Source organism: Diceros bicornis, chromosome 3 (assembly GCF_020826845.1).
Source record: "Diceros bicornis minor isolate mBicDic1 chromosome 3, mDicBic1.mat.cur, whole genome shotgun sequence".
NCBI lineage: Eukaryota > Metazoa > Chordata > Mammalia > Perissodactyla > Rhinocerotidae > Diceros > Diceros bicornis.
Genome location: NC_080742.1, coordinates 74,509,634 through 74,516,490, shown reverse-complemented (window position 1 = coordinate 74,516,490; position 6,857 = coordinate 74,509,634). Strand labels below are relative to the sequence as shown.

General features: G+C 37.2%; 1 pseudogene; it reads left to right on the top strand.

Moving 5' to 3' along the window:
- The first annotated feature begins 676 nt into the window (after positions 1 to 676).
- LOC131399966 (developmentally-regulated GTP-binding protein 1-like) lies at positions 677 to 5,942 on the top strand (annotated as a pseudogene).
- The last annotated feature ends 915 nt before the right edge of the window (positions 5,943 to 6,857 follow it).

The window sequence follows — 6,857 nt, the reverse complement described above, 5'->3', positions numbered from 1 at the left end:
CTGTTGGCTGATTTTGAACTTATAATCAACTAAAATACCTGTCTTTTTCTTATGACCAGTCATTGAGCCAGTTTGCTCTATATTCTGTACTTCACCTGTTGATTATTAATTTAAGTCCAAATTTGTTTCATCCTTATTGAAAAAATGATCAATGTCCACTTGTAGAAAAATTACATAATACAGCAAGAGAAGTAGGATGAGCAAGAATAAAAATTAAGTAGAAATCATCCCTTTATTCCAAACATTTGAAGACAACTGCCATTTACATTTTGATAAATATTTTATCAACCTCTTTTTCTATGCATATATGGTGGCTGTTGGATATTTATGTGCATTTTTGTGTACACACACAAAATGTAATTATATATACTCATGATCTACCTTTTTCCTAAGTTGCACTTTGTAAATGTCTTTAAAATTTTGAAGATACATATTTATTCATCTATATTTTCATTTGGAATGGCTTCACAATATTCCAGTTTTAGATGTAACATTGTTCCAGGTACTATGGCTATGTAAAAAACCACTTCAAAACACAGTGACTTAAAACAACATTTATTTTGCTCACAAATCTGCTATTGGGAAGAGGTCAACGACTTGTCTCTGCTCTACTTAGAACCAGCCGTAGTGGCTCAAAAGCTGGAGGCTGGAATCATCTGAAATCTCCTTCACTTACATGACTAGTAGTTCCTGGCTGTCAGCAGGGACCCTAGTTGTTTCTGCTAGAACACCTACAAGTGACCTTGCCATGTGTCTGGACTTCCTCACAACATGGAAACACAACAAGCTGGGTTTCAAGGGAGAAAACTCCCAAAAGAGAGAGAGCCAGGTAGAAAGTCATATTGTCTTTAAAAGTCACTCAATTTCATTTTCATTATATTCTATTCAGTGAGGGAGCCACAAAGTCCTGCCTAGGTTCAGGGGGAGGGAAAACAGACTCACACTGTAAATGGGGTACTGACAAGGTTCAGGAAGAGCATGTGGGACTGAAAATATTATTATGGCTATTTTTGGAAATTTTTATTGCCACAGCCACAATTCATTTAACCTACCTAATACTGTTTAAAACTTCCACAATTATAAAAAATGCCGCAAAACAATTCTCAAATATACATTTCTGAGTATTTACACAATAATTTCCCTAGGATACATTCTGAGAACAGTGATTACTCGATCAAAGTTTACACACATTTTTAAGGCTTTTGATAGAGATTGGCAAATTGCCATTCAGCAACAGGATGGCAATTTAGATCTTGATGATCAGTCTGTGAACAGAAAGCCCATTTCCTAACTCCAGCTTAAACACCGAGTATTAACGAGACTTCTTAATATTAGCCAGTGCTATATTATCGCTATTTAAATTTGAATTTCTTTCATTTGAATTTTCTTTCTACCATATTTGAACATTTTACATGTCTACTAGTTACTTGTATTTCTTCTTAGAAATTGCTTTTTTCTTGGCCTTTGACCACTTTTCTTTTGATCTCTCTCTTTGAAGTACTTTTAGAGTTTTAGGTATTAACAACATTAAACCTTATCATATATATTGCAACGCTTTTCCTGATTCGTTATTTGCCTTTTCTACTCTACGTGAAGTTCCTATATTATCCTGTATTTAAAAGAATATTCATTTCTTAATCATGGTTTATTTGAGATTTTCTTCAAGACTCATACATTACATAAAAATTCACCTATATTTTCTTCGAATACTTTTTATAATTTAATTTTTATATAAAATCTTTAATAAATCTGAAATTTTGGTGTATGCAAAGAAGTAGAAAACTATATTTACTTTTTCTAAGTAATTATCTATTTTCTTGAAACTCTTTAATAATCCATTCTTTCTCCTATTATTTGAGATGTCACCTTTATCATACATGAAATACTTAAATATACTGGTCCCTAATTTTTTATTTTCTGTATGCTTCAATTCATTTGTCTATTGCAACTTATTTGTCTATCGAGCTATTCTACATATTTATCAATGTATTCTTATTATACTGTTCTAGATACTGCTGCTTTATGGGCAATGATATGTAAACTTTCTTGTTTCTTAAAGCCATTTGATAATCTGATGGAAGTTTTAGATTCTCTACCTAGAAAAATGCATATATGCCCACATACGAAATTGTTTTGATTCAATTTCCCACAATTACCCATCTCTGAGACACATATGAGCATTTCATCTTTGCACATATCTCATGAATTTAACTCCTGAGTATTTTATTATTTAGACTGTTATTGTGAATAAGCTCTCTTTCCCATTTCATTTTGTATTTGTTTATTGATAGCATATAGGAAAGCTATTGATTTTTTTGAACAATTCTTTTTTATCCAGCCACCTTTTTGAATTCTTTCAAATCTAATTTTTTTCTTTTTAAATCCTTTGTGTGTTCTGTACAGAGAATCAAATCATGTGCATTGAATACAATATTGCCTTCTCTTTCTCAGTATTTAAATATGCTATATATCAAGTTAGAATATTTAAAACATATAACCTGGTTAGAATATCTAAAACAATGCTAAATAATAATGGAAGCAATATACTTCTATTTTTATTCATTTTTTTAATGCACGAATTCATGAGAATGCAACTAGAGTTCACCTGGTTACATGTGCAAGATAAAAATTCTTTACTGTGTTCAATTTCCTCCTATACTTCACAAGTTTTTCTTCTATTCCCAGTTTATTAACCATAAATGCTTTTTTAAACTTTTCAATGAGATATAATTCACTTACCATAAAATTCACCCTTTTAAAGTGTACAATTTAGTATATTCACAAAATTATGCAACCGCTACCATTATCTAATTCCAAAATATTTCATCACTCCAAAATGAAACCACTCATTAGTAGCCACTCTGTGTTCCCCACTTCCCCCAGGCCCTGGTAACGACTAATCTCCTTTCTGTCTCTATGAATTTGCCTATTCTGGACATTTTATATAACTTCTTATTAAATTCAGCCCTTTATTTCCAACTCTAGAGATATTTCTGAATTCTGATTCTACTCTAGATTGTATTAGCTATCAATTTTGTACTGCTAGATGAATGTTGATCAGTTTCATAAGTATGGCTCTGTGTCTTAAGTCATTAATAAATTTCAACAGAAATGTGCCAATTAGTTGGGTAACTTCTATATAGGAATCTTCTGTTACATTGGTATAACAAGCTAAAAGTTTACTTATCTCTAGAATCATCTTGTCTGCATGTCTGTATGTTGCCTTCAAGTATGTCCTAAAAAAACTGTTAAGTGATTAGCTAAAAATATGATATATTGTTTCTGCTATACCAGCCAAATCCTGCCAAATGCTGAAATTAGGGGAGTTTTTGGCAAAGTTTATTCGAAGTCACCACATACTAACTGCTAATCAACGCACCCTTTTCTGTATGTGAATAAACCATCCCTTTCATAATAAAATCCAAAGTCTTCTCTATTATTAACTAAACCTAATGACCCACAATTTTCATAACAAAACCTTTGAAAAAAATCAAATTGCTGCAGTTTTTCCTTACTCTAAATTCTGCAATCTTTCCTTTTAACATAATATCTCAAAAATCATAGATAATGTGGAAACTGCTAAATCTCCACTTTAGCGTCTGTTTTGTAAACACTACAGCCTGGAAGGAGAGAAATGGTGAAAGAGACAACAGTGTAATTCACACCAATCTGCCAAGTCGCTAATGGTTCTTAAGCCACAGTTCATGAAACCTCCCATATGGAATTTTATTATAATCAATAATTCAACTTATCATCCCATCCCCAAACATTTGATCACTACAAGTTATGATGAAAGATGAAGAGTCATGGATTCTGACGGGCATGGCATGGAGAAGGGCCCAAGAAGTGGTCCCATGAAGCACTAGGGGTCTTCAGGGCCCCTCCACTAGAAGCCTGATGACCTGCCTCAGGGGCAGGGCTGGACCTGGCCACCAGTCCAGAGCAGGGTGGGGAGACGGAGGCTGCTCTGTCCATCCACGCTCCTCTCACAGCCCAGCCCTTCCGGGCCCCCAGCTCTCTCAGTTGCACCCTGGCGTTCAGATAGAGCTGGCTTCCCGCCAGGCTAGAGCCGCAGCCTCAGAAGCCACCCATCCAAAGGATTCGGTCTCTTCCTAACATCCTCTTGTGAAAGAGCTTGACCTCCCCAGCCCACCAGAGCTCTGGCCTTGTGCGGACGTGTATATACACACAAGTATACTGTAAAACCAAAAAAAAAATGGAGTCACACTGGGGACAAAATGGAGTTGGTCAAAGCAGGTGCATTAAAGAAAAACGAAACTTAACCTTACCTAAATTTCAGGAATGTACAGCTTTTCTCATAAATCAGCAGAGGACAGACGCCAGCCAATCCCCAAAGGCCAAGTCTGTTCATGCCATCTCTGGGCTTCCTCCTTCCCCTGACTCAGCTACCCTGATCCGGATAAAGAAGACCACTAGGTAATCAATGAACTTAAAAAGCCAAATAACATTTGCACTTACCCCATAAAAACCTTTAGTCTGTGAGCAACTTGGAACTCATTGCTCCCATAACATTGAGTTTCCCAGCTTGCAGGTCGAAATCCTTGGAATAAACTCATCTTCCTGCTTTGTTTTACTCACTGTGCAGTTTGGTTTTTGACAATACATACCTGTGTGCACATGGGGGCCAACACAGAGGTCCATACTGAATGACACACCCCTCGCCCCAATAAAGAAATGACAGAAAACCTCCAAAAGGAGGTGGGGCGGGGGTGAGGGGCAATTGGCTGAGAGAGAGGAGACCACTCCGTGCTGTCTCTCGCGAGAAGTAGGAAGTACCGGGGGTGTGTGACAGAGATAGACAGTATAGAGGCTACTGTACCTCCAGGAACTCACCAGTGTTAGCAGCATCTTAGCCGAGGTCGTGGAGATCGAAAAATTCCTCAAAAGAACAAAGCCACAGCACGTTACCCAGGGCTGGTTAAGGCTTGCCTTGCTAAGCTTCGCAGAGACCTCATTACTCCAAAAGGTGGTGGTGGTGGGCCAGGAGAAGGTTTTGATGTGGCCAAGACAGGTGACACTAGAATTGGGTTTGCAGCTTTTCCATCTGTGGGGAAGTCAACACTGCTCAGTAACCTGGTTGGGGTACATTCGGAGATGGCAGCCTATGAGTTGGCTATTCTGACCTCTGTGCCCGGTGTCATCAGATACACAGGTGCCAAGATCCAGCTCCTGGATCTCACATGTATTATTGAGCCTGCCAAGGATGGGAAAGGTAGAAGCCGTCAAGTCATTGCAGTGTCTCGAATGTAAACTTGATCTGGATTGTTCTGGATGTCCTGAAACCCTTTGGACATAAAAAGATAATTGAAAATGAGTTGGTAGTCTTTGGCTTTCTCTTGAACAGCAAACTCCCTAACACTGGCTTTAAGAAGAAAGATAAAGGAGGCATTTATCTCACGGTCACTCGCCCTCAGAGTGAGCTGGATGCTGAAACCGTGAAGAGCATTCTGGCTGAATATAAAATTCATAATGCTTATGTGACTCCACATAGCGATGCCACAGCGGATGACATCATTGATGTGGTGGGAAGAAGCGGAGTTTATATCCACTATATCTATGTGTTAAATAAGAGTGATCAGGTCTCCATTGAGAATTTGGACATCATTTTTAAGGTACTTCACCATGTACCATTCTCTGCCCATCACTGCTGGAATTTTGATGATTTCTTGGAAAAGATCAGAGCCTATCTGAAACTAGTGAGGATTTACACCAGACCCAAAGGCCAGTTGCCAGATTACACATCCTCAGTGTTGCTGCCTTACCCCAGACCACGGGGGAGGATTTCTGCTTGAAGATTCACAAAACTCTTATCAAAGAATTTAAATAAACTCTGGTCTAGGGATCTCTCTGTGAAACACAATCCTCAAAAAGTGGGTAAAGACCATGCATTGGAGGACGTCATTCAGATTGTGCAGAAGTGACACCTTCCCCTTTCCCCACCTGCCAGGCCAACCACAGCAGCTTTCCCCACGACCAAGCACCGTACCCCAAACCTCTACTGGCTGTGGCACTTCTGGATCAGGATTCAGGGGAGGGAGTGGGAGACACCTAAACTAGAACTTCACTTGTCTTATCTTGGTGTCACCTTGTATATTGAACCGCATAAAGGACCTGGTAGGAAAAAAAAAATAATAATGACCACATTGGATGAGGATTTCACAAATATCTATTTGGGAATTCATAATTAAGGTGGTCATAAGATCATAAACATTTTTGAAATCTTGCTCAGAGCATGCATATGCAAATCTGCAAATATGTAAACAAGGACACCTTTACCTGAGGTGAGGCTAATGAATATTTAATGAATTCTTGAGTGACATAACCTTTCAGTGACAGTGCTCTATCTGATTTTAATGCATGCATATAGGATACATGAGTAATTATTTAAAGTTTTATCTTTTATCATATAATTAATGGGAAATAAAGAAAAACCTGAATATATTCTATTACCCAAGAAAATGACAATATATAACTACCAAAGAGAAAAAAATTTTGTGAGAGCACATGTAAGATCAACTTTAGTTTTTTTTAAATACCTATATTTACAGAAATATATTAAGATAAATATATGCTTTATGGCAACCCAAATATTTCATGTTCAATTTATGAATATGATGGATAGAAACGGCTACAAAACAGAAGAAAAGGTAAATCCTTAAAATATTCAATTCTAGAATGTGTCCATTACCTTTTGTGCCTTGTGCCACATAATGAATTGTTCATAGAACATTGATAACAATGTGATATACAGTCTTATGTACAGTGGGTCAAATCATTGAGCTGAGAGATGGAAGATTGTAATTCTTATTTTGTCTCTGCCATTACCTAGATGAGCT